Below are 17,601 nucleotides of genomic sequence, written 5' to 3'. Positions count from 1 at the left end.
TCCCTAATGATGTCAAAGCAATGATGATGAAAACTGCCGATGCCTTAGCACAATCCAAGGCAGTAGCATCAAACTATATTAATAGTTATTGTATTCTTTACTGCCACTCATTTCCTAGTACTCAAAAAAAAACCTGCCAGTTTCATTTAAGGGTATCTTCGATGAAGCTGTGAAAACTACTCATTTTATGAGATCTCAACCCTGAAGTATACATGTTTCTAATACTCTGTGTTATGAAATGGGAACATGCATAAAGCACATACATCTGTTGCATATGAAAGTACAATACTTGTCTCAAGGAAAAGCACTTGTGCAGTTGTTTGTGTTTCAAGGTAAACTAGCCATTTTTGTCATGGAGCATCACTTTTACTTGAAAGAATAGCTGTGAGACAAACTACAATTACTCATACTTGAGTAATTTGCCAGGCATTTATTGATTGAATAAATATTGTACTATATTTAGTGTATCAATGAATGCTTTTGGTTGCAAGGAAAAGAAATGACTTTAACAGTAAGAAAATTACATCTCATAACTAGAAGTCAAGAGACAAAAGAGCTCAACAATGTCATAAGATCCAGGTGCTTTCTGTCCCTCCGCTCTGACCCCTCAGTGTTGGATTTCCTTGTGTTGCAGGTAGCCAGACAGAAGCAGGATGTCTAAGACATCGTGTTTTGGCAGGACAATGTCCTGAGACATTTTTTTCTCCTCCTGTGGCTTTCTCTTAGGGAAGAGGACACTTTTTCTAGATTGCCCCTGCAGACTCACATTTTAGTGAGCTGAATTTGGTCACATGTCTATCCCTAAACTAATCCCTGGCCAGGGGAATGGGATATGCCTTCGGACTACTCAGGCCCAAAATGGGGTCTAAAGGTGGGGTCAAGCTTCCCTGAGGCAAAGGCCTGGTGGGTGAAGGGCTGATCACCCTTCCAAACAAAATTTGGGCTTTGTTAACTAGGAAGAAAAATGGGAGACTAGAAGAAACCTGTAGGCAATCACACAGGGACCACTCCATTCAGTAAATGACGGTCCAGAACAGTGGTTACCAAATGTGGGTCAGCAGCCGGGCTACAAAGGAATCACCTGGGAGCTTGTTAAAAATATAGCTCAAAGTGTAATGTGCATATGAATTGCCTGGGGATCTTGTTAAAATACATATTCTGCATTTGCAACAAGCTCCCAGATAATATAGCCACTGCTGGCTTATGGACCACACTTTGAGTAGGAATGATACAGACTTTCAGATTACTGACTCAGAATCTCCCAAGTGATCCTGGTTTGAGAACTGGGTTTAATGTGGTGAACATCAACAATGTACAAGATTGGCATTCATTCATCCATTCACTCAATAAGTATTCATAGAAACCAAGCCCTGTGCTTATTGCTGAAGCTACGAAGGGTCCAAATGCCACTGGGGAGGAGGAGTGGGCTGACCTATATACAGATATCTTTAATGTAAAGTGAGAAGGGCTCCAGTAGAGATATGCACAAAGCATTCTTCCATCTGATCAAGAAGCAAGGAGTGACTTAGTAGTGAAGGTGGGCTTGACAGGAAAGGTTTCACAGAAGAGGAGAGGACACTGGAGCTGAGCTTTCCTTAGGTGCCCAGAGTCAGACAACATGTGTGCAAGAAAGCCAGGAAATATGAATGAGCCAAGTACATTCAGAGAACAGTGAGAATGTCTCTGTGGCTTATGTACAGGCTGAGATGGGGTGGGGGAAGGAAAAATTAGGCTGAGGCTAGATTATGAGAGGCCTTGAATGCTGTATTAAATCACACTAGAGCAGCTGTTCTCAACCTTGACTGCACTTGGGGAGCTTTTAAAAATCCTGATGCCGGCCAGGGGCTGTGGCTTATGTCTGTAATCCCAGCATTTTGGGAGGCTGAGGCGGGTGGATCGCTTGAGCTCAGGAGTTCAAGACCAGCCGGGGCAACATGGTGAAAGACCGTCTCCACAAAAAATACAAAAATTAGCCTGGTGTGGTGGTGCGTGCCTGTAATCCTAGCTACTTAGGGGGCTGAGGCAGGAGGATCTCTTGAACCTGGGAGATCAAGGCTGCAGTGAGCCAATATTGCACACTGCACTCTAGCCTGGGTGACACAGTGAGACTGTCAAAAAAAAAAAAAAAAAAAAAAAAAGTCCTGATGCCCAGGCCACACCCTAGAGCTTAAAATTAAATTCTACTTTCTTTAGGGGCAGAGGAGGGAGGAAAGCAGGCATCAGCACCTTTTAGAGGAGGTGATCCAGTGTGTTACCAAAGCTGAGAACCACAGCTCTACAAGAGCTAGTGCCTGCCCAACCTGTTTGCATACAGCATGTCCTTCAATAAGGATAGAGCCCTTCCTTCCTAAATGTAGTTTTCACTTCCATTTGATATTCAAAATCAGAATTATTAAAAAGCGTTTTGGCCTGAGAGGTCATGTGATGGGCACTGAAATGGAACTCCCCTGCGCAAGGGCCTGTGGGATGCAGGCAGATGAAGCCTGCCCTTTGTTCCCCTGCCTGCATTGGTGAAAGCTGATCCCCGTGAAGCCGCTGTCACTGGGCAGAGGGCACGTTTTTCTCTTACTAGCCTAGACCACAGGGATCTTTGACTAGAAATATCTGCAAAGTGTTTGCTGAATGAGAACACATTTCATCACCCCACCCTCTTTTCCTAACTGAATGCCTGTTCAAGAATTTGGGTATATTTTTATTTGATAAGATGAAAAGATGAACTGTCCACATTGTGAAGGCTAACAGAATAATCTTTTTGTAGGTGCTTCACAATATGAATTTGAAATGCTCACTCTTGTTTTGATCTCTGTACTCAGGTGCCGAAATGTTATAGTTAGGAAAAGTTGTCCCTTCTCTTATTCATCAGCATTAAAGTTCCTGAAATAATCTTTAAAGTGTCCAAATGTTGCCATAAAATGTTCGTCACTATTGTCTCCTCAAGTTGCTGAATTTCTGGAGTGTTTTGAATTTTTAAAATATATTTTAAACACTTCAATATATAAAACAAACGTAACTTAAAAAACAAAAAACAGCACTCTAAACTTGTTTACCATCTAACTCAGGCCCCCAGTTTTCAGTCAATAAATTATTCAACCCCCTCAACTCTAGTGGAATGGAACACGCTCTTCTGCTGTGTGACAATGGAGAAAGGAGGTTGACGTGTGCAACTGCCACAGACCCCCAGCTTCCTGGGAATGCTCGCCTGACTTTGGGCAGATATTGATGTGGCCCTAATGACTATTTTGACTGTGTTCTGTTTTACAGCTCTACCCAACACACAAGAGGTGAAGTACTGCTTTGTTTTCAGCATTAAACTGTCTCCCAGGAAGACTTCTAGGGTCCCCTTTGCTTTTCCTTGGAAAGGCTCCAGATAAGAGGCAGGCTATTGTTCCTCCCCAGCAATTCACAGGCTTACTTTTCAAATAATTTATCCAATCTCTTCCCTCCCTGATAGCCTGGGCTTTCCCTACAATCACATGATTTGACCTGTAAAGAAAAATAAAACAAACACTTATCTGGGAGTTCTGACTCAAAGAACTGGATTCTATGGAAATTACAGGCTTTCGCTCTGGCTGTACAGATGTGAGTAGGAATCCATGCCATGGCTAATGCAGGAAGGGAACTGGCCTCCATGTGCACAGGCCTGCCAGTGTGTGGGTGGCCCAGGATGAAGCCAGACCCTCCTGGGCAAGCCTCAGCTGGGTTTGAGTCTCCGAGCAGGAGGCCTGGGACTCACACCGGTCCACTTAAAATGTGACAGCCCCCACCACTAAGCTTGCATTCACACAGCCCCAGAAGATGGACTGTCCCCAGCATCCTCACTTGCGTGGTGGCCTCTCATTCCTGTGGTCACTTTAACAGAGCTTGGCTCACCCAAGACCCTGCTTGGATACAAACAAGCTGGCCTTTGATGACAGGAAGGGAGTGGAGATTCCCTCAACGTCGGAGTTTTAATCTTGGTTCTGGGAGACATTACTTCCCTCTTTGTGGATCGCTGATTGCTTTCAAAACACCAGGAATCATTTTACCTTATAGGGCTAGTGTGTGCTATGATTAATTTAGCTAAGGCTCTTAGAAAACAGTAAATGGTGAGCAGCCCTGTTAGTTCCCGTTTTAGAAAGCACTTTAACACCCCTGGGCAGCTAGTTTGATGAGAAGTGCTACTCACCGTGACTCTCATGCGCGCTCCTTTTTCTTTACTGATTTTCGAAAGGCTTTTCAGTCCCTCTGATAAAAATGCACTGCTTCCAAATGAGCCTAAAAATTAAGCAAGAATACAAATTTTATCTTTAAAAAAATCAATCCTAATTTCTAATGAAGGAAAAAGAAGAAATAATTTCATGCTAATTAGGAGGGAGACACATAGCCTGCATTTTGGAGATAAATAGGACAAGCTTTTGAGTTTAAAGTTTAACTGGAAAATGTCTGCCTCAAAGGAAAACTCAATTTGAAGAACTTGCTCACAGCTTAGGGATCTCACTCAAGCCATTCTTACCCTTTCCCCTTCTCTTTCCTTTCCTCTCCCACCCCCTTTCAATGCCGAACCCCACAGGCCACGGGAGTGAGTCTTTACAAGGCGCCTTAGTACATCTTGGGTGGTGCCGAAAAGCAGGGATTACAAATGCTGGAGACAGTTTGGCAGCGGATGTGCCTCAACCCAGCTCTGCGGATTCCACATTCTTCCCCTGGAGGGGAGCCATCGCCGCGGTTGCCTGAAAGCCCATACTGCCAGCAGCCAGGGGTTCAGCAAATACCTGGGGAGCTGAAGGGTTTTCTAGAAACCTGTCCAATCTCTGCCTCTTTCTCTGGGGTTGCACAAGGAGGTGCCAAACTCAACCCGTTTGATAGTTTTAAAATTGCCGCTTACATGTGTTTTTAATTTTTATGTAATAAAGGAACGAATGCTTCATAATTAAAGACCAGTTGGTGATTAAAATCAGTTTCGTTGATGACTAACAAACACAAATAAAACCTGATATAAATCTTTATGAGATCTGTGAGGCCCACAGCAGCGACAATTCCTCTTCTCCTGACCATATTTTCTCTGAAGCAGCATGTCTCTCCACTCTCCCTCAGCTGTTTTGGCCTAGTAATTCTCTCTGGCTTCTACAATTGCCTATCCTTTAACCTCCTGTTTTTGATTACCAACTCGTGTTTATTTTAAATGTAGTTACTCGCCAATTAAATAGAAATTAGCCACATTTAGAGACAGGGTTCCTGATTACTGCTTTTCCTTTGGCAACTATTAATTCTTCTTTAGGCAATCCTGAAAGCAGAAATCTCAAGGTCCAGATCACTTTGCCAGGGCACCTTAGGGTAGCTACCTGTTAAATCCAGAGTTGAAGGAAGTAGGGATGAGATGCTCGCTTCACCCATTGGGACCTGGAGCAAGTGTACTGGAGACGTTTTGGAGACGTTTCCTGTTGTAATTCAGTTAACCCTTTTTTTTTTTTTTTGATGGAGTCTTGCTCTGTTTCCCAGGCTGGCGTGTGGTGGTGTGATCTTGGCTCACTGCAACCTCCGCCTCGCAGGTTCAAGCCATTCTCCCACCTCAGCCTCCTGAGTAGTTGGGATTACAGGCGCCTGCCACCACGCCTGGCTAATTTTTGTATTTTTAGTAGAGACAGTGTTTCACCATGTTGGCCAGGCTGGTCTCGAACTCCTGACCTCAAGTGATCCACCCGCCTTGGTCTCCCAAAGTGCTGGGATTACAGGCGTAAGCCACTGTGCCCGGCCAACCCATTTTTGATTCAAGACAGACTCTCCTACCAGTAAGTCAGGCTTATTTCACAGAAGGAGGAGGAAGAGGAGGAGGTGGGGGAGGAGGAGTAGAGTGGAGGTGGGGAGAGGAGGAGGAGGAGGAGGAAGAGAAAGAAGAAGGAAGAGGAGGAGGAGGGAGAGAAGGGGAAGAAGCCATCTTCAACTTTTCTTTGTTTTTCAGGGCAGCTGAAATCCATCTTCCTTTTCACCAAAACACTGATACAGCTGTGTGTTTGGGTGAAGGAGAGGCACCCTTTCTGGGTTGGGTAGAGCACATAGGCTATAGCAGTCAGCATCAGGGAACAGTCAACATGTAGGCTTCCTATTTTTAAATCAAAGCCATTGTGCTAATCACCGAGATAATCTGATATGGATATCATTTATTCTAAAATGAGAACAAGAAACACATCTATGACAGAATTCATTAGTGCAATCCTTTTTCAGTCCCAGAATGTGCTTCTGCAGATTGCATAATGTCTATATAAATTCTATAGGTTGTATTTCAATTTATATTGCTTCTTCATGAGGAAATGTCTTCTCCCCTTGCTATGGTTTGAATATTTGACCCCTCCAAACCTCCTGTTGAAATTTGAGCCCCAGCGTTGGAGGTGAGGCCTGGTGGGAGGTGTTTGGGTCATGGGGGCGGGTCCTTCATGAATGGCTTGGTGCTATCTTCATGGTAATGAGTGAATTCTCACTCTATTAGTTCTCACAAGAGCTGGTTGTTCAGAAGAGCCTCGCCCCTTCCTCCCGTCTCTCTTGCTGGCTGTCTTGCCATGTGATCTCTGCACACAGCAGTTCCCCTTTGCCTTCCACCATGAGTAGAAGCAACCTGAAGTCCTCAACAGAAGCAGATGCTGGCACCATGATTCTTGTACAGCCTGCAGAACCATGAGCCAAATAAATCTTTTTTCTTTATAAATTACCCAACCTCAGGTATCCCTTTATAGCAGCTCAAAGATGCTTACAAGGGTCAATTAACTTTGTTTATAATAGCAAAAAGTGGAAAATTGCCTAAAGGCACAATAGTAAGTGATTGGGATTGGTTAAATCAAGTAAATTACATATTCATTTAATGAAATACAATTTAGCCATTAAAAATTGAAAGAAAGGACTTCCACTCTATAGAGAGATAGAAGAGACATCATTCTTACACTTACAATGAAAGTAACTGAGTTAACTTCAAATTCAGAACTTTCTTTGAACTTATCAGAGAGCTAAAGTGTCAGAACAAACAACAGGCTCAAAATCTGAAGGCACTGGGGTCAGCCTGATGCCTGAGGACACAGAATAGACCTGGTGTTGGAGCATCTTAAAAGTTTTGTCCACAATTTCCAGCCTGGAGACTGGGACCATGGGGGCTTGCATGGCACCAGGTTTCACTGGGGCAGGTCTGGTGCTATTTTCCAAAGTTTCTTAGGGGAGCTGAAGGGTTTTCTGGAAACTCTTACTTAGCTGATCCTTATTCAGGTCAGCTTATTTCTTCCCCATCCCTTTCAGGGAAGTTATATGATTAATTTGTAGCATAGTAAAATGTATTTGTCACAATCTGCATTCCATCTTTTCTCTTACATCCTGGTTGAGGTTTTGTTGTTGTTGTTTTAATTTTACTTTAAGTTCTGGGATACATGTGCAGAAAATGCAGGTTTCTTACATAGGTATACATGTACCATGGTGGTTTGCTGTACCTATCAATCCGTCATCTAAGTTTTAAGCCCTCCCTCCCCTTGCCCCCAACAGGTCCCAGTGTGTGATGTTCCCCTGCCTGTGTCCATGTGTTCTCATTGTTCAACTCCCACTTATGAGTAAGAACATGCAGTGTTTGGTTTTCTGTTCCTGTGTTAGTTTGCTGAGATTGATGTCTTCCAGCTTCATCCATGTCCCTGCAAAGGACATGATCTCATTCTTTTTTATGGCTGCATAGTATTGCATGGTGTATATGTGCCACATTTTTTTTATCCTTGTTGAGTTTTTAAAAAAATTTACATGTAATAAAATTTACTTCTTGTGGTACAGTTCTATCAGTGTTGGCAAATGCACAGAATTGTACTATGGACCACTATAATTCTATACATAATAATTCCATGACCCCAAAGTTTCCTTGTGCTACCCCTTCATAGACAACCCACCCCCTCAACCCCTGATCCACTACCTACTCATCTGTTTTCCTCCCTATAGTTTTGCTTTTTCCAGAGTGCCATATGAATAGAATCAAACAATTCTGGGTCCAGCCTCTCAAAATGCAGGTAAGATTTATCTATGTTGTTTTGTGAATCACTGGTTCATTCAGGTTTATTGCTGGTGGCATTCTGTTACATGTATGTACCACAATTTGTGGTACATCTAGGTTGTTTCCAATTTTTAAATTAGCTACAAATATTTACGCATAGGTGTTTGTATTGTAGGATACCAGAATATGCCACCTCAAAATATGCTTCTTTGGCATATGGATTGTTTTGTGCTAATCATTTTGAGAAACTGTAGATGCAGAAGAAGATCTGAAAACAGAGCAGAAGTTACCCTTTTATAAAGGACATTTATGTCTATAAAGGAAATCTCTATTTATAAGGGTGTCTCCCTATGTACTATGAAGAGAAGGATAACATTACATCACTAGAGACTGTTATCAATGGACAAGGCACCGGACTTAAGTCTGTGTAAGAAATCTTACCCTTGTTATCCTGCTTTCCTGGGCATCTCCTTATGTTTGTCCTTCCTCACATCCTTCCCTCTTTGTTTCAGTAGACAACTGTATTTAAGCCTGAATTCAAAGCCACACCTTTGGGATTTACTTATTTCTCTTGGTATCTCCCATGTATACATAAGGTATACATGCTGTTAAATTTGTTTGTTTTCCTCTTGTTAATCTACCTTTTGTTATAGGAGTCTGTTCTAACTAAGAATTTGAAGGGTAGAGAGAATCCTCTCCTATAGTTTGAACATCTTTTCTTTTGTTTTGGATATATAGCTAGGCATGAGATTGCTGGGTCGTATGGTAGGTATATGTTTAACTTTATAAGAAACTGCCAAACTGTTTCCCAAAGTGGCTGTGCCATTTTGCATTCCTACCAGCAATGTATATGAATTCCAACTGCTCAAAATTCTCACCAGCACTTCGTATTGCCAGGTTTTAAAATTATAACTATTCAAATAGGCATGTTGTGGGTTTTTTGGTGTGGTTTTAATTTGTATTTCCCTAATGATTACTAAAGAGCATTTTTTATTATGCTTATTTTACATCTAAATATGTTCTTTTTTTGGGGGGGGGAGGGCGGATGGAGTCTTGCTCTGTTGCCCAGGCTGGAGTGCAGTGGCGTGATCTCAGCTCACTGCAACCTCCACCTCCCAGGTTCAAGCGATTCTCCTGCCTCAGCCTCCCAAGTAGCTGGGACTATAGGCGCGTGCCACCATGCCTGGCTAATTTTTTTGTATTTTTAGTAGAGATGGGGTTTTACCGTGTTAGCCAGGATGGTCTCGATCTCCTGACCTCGTGATCTGCCCACCTCAGCCTCCCAAAGTGCTGGGATTACAGGCGTGAGCCACCATGCCTGGCCTAAATATGTTCTTTAGTGAAAACTCTGTTTCAATTTTTTGTTTTTAAAAATTGGGTTTTTTGTTTTCTGGTTGTTGAGTTTATGAGTTCTTTATATACTTTGGATATAAGTCCTTTGACAGATGTGATTTTAAAATATTTTCTCTTAGTTTGTGGCTTGTCTTTCTTATTCTCTTAATCAAAGATCCAAAGTTTTTGCAGAACAAAAGTTTTTTTAAAATTTAATACAGTTTATCAATTTTTTCTTTCATAAATCACACTTTAGGTGTCATATCTAAAACCTGTTTTCCTAACTCAGGATTTCTCAACAGATGCACAATTGACATTTTGGACCAGATAATTATTTGTTGTGGGGACCTATCCTGCACATTGTTGGATGTTTAGTAGTATTCCTGGCCTCTACCCATCAATGCCTGTAGTGTGCATGTGTACATGCACATGCAAACACACATACACAGGCCCCAATTATAACAATAAAAAATGTTGCAGACATTGTCAAATGTCTCCTGAACTACAAAGTTGAACTTTGTTCAGTGGCCTAACCCAAGGTTATACACACGTTGGCCAGGCTGGTCTTGAACTCCCAACCTCGTGATCTGCCCACGTTGGCCTCCCAAAGTGCTAGGATTACAGGTGTGAACCACTGCGCCTGGCCTGACTTTCTCCTGTTTTTTTTCTCAAAAAAGTTTTATGGTTTTATGCTTTATGTTTAGGTCTATGATCCATTTTGAGTTAATTTTCTATGAGATGTGAGATATAGACTGGGGTTCTTTTTTGTCTTTTTAGTATATGGACTGTTATGGTTTAAATGTTTGTGTTTCTCCCAAAATGTACAAGTTGAAATCCTAACCCTCAAGGTGATGGTATTAGGGAGTAAGGCTATGAGAGGTGGTTAGTTAATGAAGGTCCTTATAAAAGGGAACCCAGAGAGTTTGTTGGCCTTTCTGCCATGTGAAGACACAGCAAAATAATGGTTGTCTATGGACTAGAAAGCCGGCATTCCCTAGACAGTAAATTTTCCCACACCTTGATCTTGGAATATCCAGCTTCCAGAACTGTGAACAATAAATTTCTATTGTTTATGAGCCACCCAGTCTATGATATTTTGTTATGGTAGCCAAGATAGACTAAAATGTGGACATTCAGTTGTTCCCAGGCCATTTATTTGAAGAGACTTTCTTCTCTCTATTGACTTGCATTTGTATCATTGTCAAAAATCAGTTGACTGTATTTATGTGGGTTTATTTCTGGTTTCTCTTCTCTGTTCCACTGATATATGCATCTGTTGTTTCTACATTACCACAGTCTTCATTACTGTAGCATTACAATAACACTTTAAATTAGTGAGCCCTTCAACATTATTTGTTTTCAAAAATTTTTGGCAAGTCTAGTTCCTTTGCCTTTCTGTATAAATTTTTAAACCAGCAGTCAACATCTACATAAAAGGCTGCTGGAATTTTGATTGAAATTTCACTGAATCAGTATAACAAATTGGACAGAATTAACCTCTATCTGAACAATACTGCATCTTCTCATCTATGAACTTGGTATATTTCTCCACTTATTTGGATCTTCTCAGATTTTTTCTTCAGTGTTTTGTACTTTTCAACATATAGATCCCACATAATTTGTTTCAGTTTTATACTTATGTGATTTTTTGTGCTATTATAAATGGTATTGTTATTTTAATTTTGAATCCCAATTTTCCTGCTATTCTATAGAAATACCATTGATTTGTATGCATTGACTTCATATCCTGAGACTTTATTAAATTCATTAGTTAGTTCCAGGAAGTTGTGTGTAAGTTGTTTAGAAATATCTATATAGGAAACCTACATAGTTACGTTATCTGTGAATAGAGCTGACATCCCCTTTATTTCTATGTCTTGTCTTATTATAATGGCTAGTATTCCCAGGGTGATATTAAATGCAAATTGTGAAAGAAGATACCTTTGCTTTGTTCTCCATCTCCAGGAAACAGTCTTCAATCTTTTACCATTAAGTGTGATGTTGTGATGTTAGATGTAGATTTTTTGTAGATATTTTTTTATTAATTTAAGCAATCTTACTTTCTTTTCTTTTCTCTTTCTTTCTCTCTCTCTCTTTCTCTCTTTCTTTCTTTTTTTAGATGGAGTTTTGCTCTTGTTGCCCAGGCTGGAGTGCAATGGAACAATCTTGGCTCACTGCAACCTCCACCTCCCAGGTTCAAGCGATTCTCCTACTTAGCTGGGATTACAGTTGTGTGCCACCATGCCCAGCTAATTTTTTTTGTATTTTTAGTAGAGATGGGGTTTCACCATGTTGGCCAGGCTGGTCTTGAACTCCTGACCTTAGGTGATCCGCCTGCCTTGGCCTCCCAAAGTGCTGAGATTACAGGCATGAGCCACCACACCCAGCCACAAGTTTTCTTTATTTCTACCTTGCTGAAAGTTTGTATCATGAATACAAGCGGAATTTTGTCAGATGCATTTTCTGTATCTATTTTCTTTTGTAATCTGTTAATAGCTTACGATGATTGATTTTTTAAGAGTTGAACCAGTCTTACATTCCTTAGATCAATGCCACTTGGCAATGGTGTATTATCCATTGTATATATTAAATTTTAATTTTAAAAATTAAAACATACATATACATACAAATATTTACAGAAAATTTACAGAAATAGATATATAGATAGCTCTGTGTATGAGTTAGTGTGTATACAATATGTGTGTGTATATATATGTATATATATGTGTATGAGCTAGTGTGTATACAATATGTGTGTGTATATATATATACATACACACATATATATACACACACACACACAGATATACATCTGCATATATCTCCAAACTGTAGCCACTGAAAGGAGTTAGAAACAATGATATCTCAGTTAAAAGGAGAGCACCTAACTCCTAATGATACTGGTTTCTAAATACTGTCCTCCAACAATAGGAACCAGGAATCATTGGAGAACTGTCTGATTCTAGGGCCAGGGCAATGAAATAAATATGAGTCTAGATATCTTGTGGTGTTTCAATGTAAGGAAATTAAAAAAAAATAAATAAAAAGAAAAAAACATAAAAAATGTGCAGGAACCAATCTGAAAAAGCTCCCATGAAACAATTTGAGCAACAAAATAAATAATAAGAGTACAATGTTAGTTTATAACTAAAAGAATAAGAGTACAATGTTAGTTTATAACTAAAAGAATAAATTAAATATCCATGATCTCACAAATAAATGAATAAATGATTAAATAAATACATAAGTGGGAGAAAGGGAAAGCTTTTCTTTAGAAAAGAATCTCAGTTATTATAAATATAGAAGGCCTGGGGGAAATATAAAAGTACCGTTAAACCCCATAGTAACCATTGCTTCAGGTTAAATCCTCCAAGGATGCTAAAAAGAATGGGTGAATGTTTAAGTAGAAACAGAATTTTGCATAGTCTCCAAGTATCTCTGTACTACTTTTTATGACTCTTCTTTAACTTCAAAACTATTTCTAAATAAAAATTAAAATATAATAAGGGACAGAATACTTAGTGATGTGGAAAAATGTTTATGATCTATTGCATTTTAAAAAGCCATTAGATTCCAATTTTATGCACCTACACACTTACACACACATAAACACACAACCAATTAAAAAAATTAAAATTTGATTTAAAATAGCTTAAACCAAAATGTAAGACATAGGTATCTCTTTGTGGTAGCATAGAGTGCAATAGTAGTGATTTCAGTTTTATAGCATCATTATTATTATTATTGCTTATCAATATTTTCTAAAATTCTCTATCATGACCATGCATTCATATTAGAATAAAAAATATATTTAAAACATTCCTGGAGGATATGTTTCAGGCTTCATATTCTGCATTGTGTTGAAAACAATAGTGGGTGCTGTCAAAGTGAATTGTTGAATTGAAGCAGTGCCTTGTTATTTTCTTTTGCAAAATAGATCATCATCCACCTGATTTATATTTCTATACAGAACCTATCTTAGTGCTTCGGATAAAATACTCAGTAATAGTTGAGTTATAAATATAGGTTTTGCTCTATTTAAGTTAGTATGAAGTTAAGAACATCTGGAAAAATAACATGTACAGCATCTGATAAATAGAAATCACAGAAAACATTTAGTGCTAAACAGTATCCTAAGCACTTTACATATCTTAATTTATTCAATCCTTAGCACAATGCAGAGGGGCAAGGATAGTACTATTACCCTCATTTTACAGATGAAGAAACCAGGGCACAGAGATTAAGTAATTTGCACAAGGTCACACAGCTATAGCAAGTGGCAAGCAGTGATATAAAGCACTTCTATATTTATTGTTATTTAACTTCTCACAGCAACTCATTGAGTTAGGTGTCTTTATCTCCAATTGTCAGATGAAGAAACTGAAGCTCAGAGAAGTAAGTGACTGGCCTAACTAAAAGTGTCAGGGCTGGGACACTTGACCTCAAAACCCTTGCTGTTTCAGCTATAATATGCTGCCTCATGCATTAACATGAAGTGGGCAAACCAAAACAGGATATTACCAGAGAGCTGTCAAAACGCATCTCCAGTGGAGAACTCCACATGTGGATTAGTTCTTTCCCAAGTCTGCTTAAATTTCACACCATCCACCTACATGTTTTTTTTTTTTTTTTCCCTACCAGCTGAGAATGGTGACATTTCTTCTTCTCTGGTCTAAATCAGAAAAACTTGCAGCACTACAACCACCAAAGAAGGTATATATCAGCTTACAGAGGTTTTTTCCCTCTCTCCCTTCACTTAAAGAGGCAGAAAAAAAAAGAAAGATACAATCCTGCTTCCATTCCTGTCTGTGAGAAAGTGACTGTGGGCATTCTCAGGCAAAAAATAAAGTAACTTCATTTTTAGAGTAAATGCCCTGTTGACAAGTTGGCAGGGCTGCCTTGTTTGGAAAAGAATGTGCAGAAAACTCAAAGGATAATTAGTGTGTGGTAGCCTAACAGCATGCAGCAGGGCTGTAACGTGTCTGGCAGAGGCAGATGTGGCCACACAGTTCATTAACGCTGTATAGTTTGTTTAATTCCAGTTGGGGTAATTAGAGAAGGCTCTAGAACCTGCCTAGAGCTTCAAAATAGACTCTGATTTCAGCAGCAGTGGGGTGGATCTAAGCCACCACAGTGGGCCCCAGGAGATTAGAAGATTAGAATTCCTCACAAACCCATTTGCTTTTCTTTGACAATCATCTCTGCATTAGCCATGATGACAGAGGAGAGGAACAGCATGATGGTCACAATAAAGGAGAATTTTTAAGCTGGCTTTAAAATGCACGCTATGATGATTCCATTATTTAGCTTATCTCTTAACTTATATTTTGCTTAAGTGTCCATTAAAATCACAGGAGTTTCTCATTTTTATAGAGTGAATAAATTTTAGTAAAATTGTTTATGAAGTAATTTTTCTATTAATGTAGTTTTGTCTTTCTAATAATTTCTTTTAAGAAAATTAAAGCTGTTCCATTGGAGAAAAAAATTAGCTAGGTAATATTGGATGTTTTGTATATAAAAATGCTTGATAGGCCTTTGAGAATTGTGTCACTTTTCTGATTTTTCTCCTACCTTTACTTTCTTTTTTCTCCCTTCTTTTCACATTGTTCTTCCTCAGACCATGGAAATCACACCTGTGCCCAAGATTCTCTGTCTCCACATTCACAACTCTTGAAATTCAGCTCTGATAGATCCCTTTCTGCTTGTGTATTTATACTGCCCAACAGAGCTAGGATGCACTATTACACATAGCCAATAGATGCCGCTTTAAAATATGAAGAAGCCCCGACTTGATGTATCCACTTAGTAATTCTCTCATGCAAATGAGTATTGCATTTTATAAGTTCATTGGACCTGAAAAATCTATCAGATGAATTTGTTTATAATGCTACACTTGCAATGTATACTTTCTGATCCTAGCAACTGATGTGAGGGAAGCAATCCAGCTATGCTGAGCGAATAGGGAAAGCTGAGCTGCTGCTAGATATTTTTCAAAAGTCTTCCTCTATGTGGTTAATTGGCCAATAGATAACCAAGTGGCTTTGAGTCTTTTTAAAAAAAAATTAAATAAGAACAGATTTTTTTTTTTCTAGGCTACATGTGTAGTCTGTCAGAGCAACACAACTATTTGCCAAATTCCTATAGCCCCTGTCTTTAGCAGAAGAGAACATGTGTGGCTTGTTTACAGCTGTAGGTCAGTGTGGTGTGTCACTGATCTGATCAATGCTACCATGTACCCTGGGCATGACTCCAGCCTCCCAGCAAAGGATTGCTGTATCTTTCCAGGATTTGCATTGAGACATTACGTATGTTTTCTGTCTCTCTTTTTACCTGTCTTTTCCTGACTGCCTAGGAGGGGTAAACTTGCTTCACTAACCCATCCATCACTCATTTGGCCTCCCACATCTATTTTTCTATGGAGTAAGGCAAAAATAATTGTGAGACTTCTCTCCTACCACTTTAGAGGAGTGGTGACCAACATCCCCATCAGGAAGCTTATTGTTGGTACCATGCCCAGTCTGGCTTCTTATCCCTAGTGAAACTGAGTAGTTCAATGAGAACAAGATATCACCCAAAGCCAGCTCCATTCAGCAAATGGTGTAGGCTTCCTGGCTTTGTTTCCTCAGCTCTGGAGTTCATCACACCATAAACCACAGGGACTTTGTAGGCATGTTATTGTATTAGCACCATACGGAGACTACTCATGGAACTCACATGCAGAATGTGTGATGTCAGAACAGTTCACATGAATCCAAATTTTGTGCAGCTGTTAGACACAGATGTTTCATTTCATTTTTTATGTCGGCACCATCCCAATAAATCCACTGATCGTGAGATTAAAAAGTAAAGAAAGCTTTGTGTGCTCACACATGTTTCAGAGCCAGGAAGCTCTATACCACTTACATGTAGATGTACACTCACTACCAGGGGTCACATCAGGCTATGGCTCTCATACTCATAGAAGGACAAACATAGCTGTGGAAATCAATAGGAAAGCAAATGCAAAAGAACAGTAGCCTTCACTCAAATCAGAAACTATTATCTAGAATCAGATGCACTCTTTGCAATAGGTGCCTGCAAAGGAAAATTTCAGGATGGACATCGCAGTTTCTTCAGAAGACATTTGATAAAAATCATTTATCAAAATGAATTGGCTTCTGAAAAGTCTTGGCTAATAAGTCTCCCTGACTCTACCTTACAAGGCTGTCAGGTTTGCCTTCATCAGGGCAAGATATATCACTGTCTTTTACCAGTAAAAGAAAACCTTCAAAGATTGCCACCCAAATAATGCTCATATTCAAAAATAAATAGCTCTCAATGTTTCCTTGGATTTTATAAGGCTACACACATGTTTTTAAATGCCTGGATTGTTAATTTATATGTATTTATGACTCCCCATAATATGACTAGATGTGTTATTTAAAAATAAATGCTGAGACTGGATTTTCTGTGATTCATTTTGGATAGGTTGTGGTTCTCAATGACTTCGTAAAGAAATAGAACTTTGGGGATAAAAAAAAAGAGAGCAAGAATTCTCTGCTTTTCTGGACTGGTGTGGGCACGCTTTCTGGCCCCAACTTACGACTTTGTTTCAGGTTTTTTTCTCCCTCTTTGCCTCATCCTTATCACCTCACTCCAGGGACTTTTACAGAGTCATCTTCTTGCATTGTGAGATGGCAGAGCTTTAGCTCTGCACACATATTGCCCTGTCTGAAAGCAGCTCATGCACAAGAAACATGTGGAATTGTTTGTTTGACTTGTCTCCCCTCCCCATCATGTTTTGTTGTACTTTTTTTTTTTAATCAGAGAAAACAAAACAAAACTACTCCAGTTTATCTTCTGAAGAAGATAGAAAACATTCAACTGCAACATGCTGTGAACATTTTAGGGCATGCTTCTCATTTCAGATGCATGGCGTGCCTAGCTACTTAAGACAGAAAATCCCCTGCTGTGTTCTCTAGGCATGCACTAGAGCAGATTTTGTGAGATCCTGGACTCAGTTTAGACTCTGGCTCTTAATGCTCAGTCATTAAACTGCCATAGGAGATGCAACTCTATTTGGTATTTTGGGGAAGATCCACTATGTGGCTCCTCCCAAATTTGGTGGGGAGAAGAAATGGATTTCAATTTAGCAACAAGGGAAAAGTGTGCTTGAAATGAGGTTTACTTAATTTGATTTGGAAGATATTGCTCTTTGAACAGAAAGTTACACTCCATTGCACCATCAACTTCAAAGTCGTTTTTTTTTTTTTTTTTTTTTTTGAGACGGAGTCTCACTCTGT

At 39.6% G+C, this 17,601-nt stretch overlaps 1 long non-coding RNA gene across 1 annotated transcript in view; it reads right to left on the bottom strand.

The window, feature by feature from the left end:
• Positions 1-407: 407 nt before the first annotated feature.
• The window catches only part of LOC131382537 (uncharacterized), a 70,235-nt gene continuing 53,041 nt past the window's right edge, over positions 408-17,601 (bottom strand). Inside the window, exons 2-3 of the long non-coding RNA XR_009212090.1 lie at positions 4,166-4,254; positions 408-3,483 (exon numbers count right to left, since the gene is read on the bottom strand). This is a non-coding gene — a long non-coding RNA (uncharacterized LOC131382537). The remainder of the gene's footprint in view (positions 3,484-4,165; positions 4,255-17,601) is intronic.

This window comes from Hylobates moloch, unplaced genomic scaffold (assembly GCF_009828535.3).
Source record: "Hylobates moloch isolate HMO894 unplaced genomic scaffold, HMol_V3 SCAFFOLD_44, whole genome shotgun sequence".
NCBI classification, from domain to species: domain Eukaryota; kingdom Metazoa; phylum Chordata; class Mammalia; order Primates; family Hylobatidae; genus Hylobates; species Hylobates moloch.
This window is presented reverse-complemented; position numbering and strand designations above follow the sequence as displayed.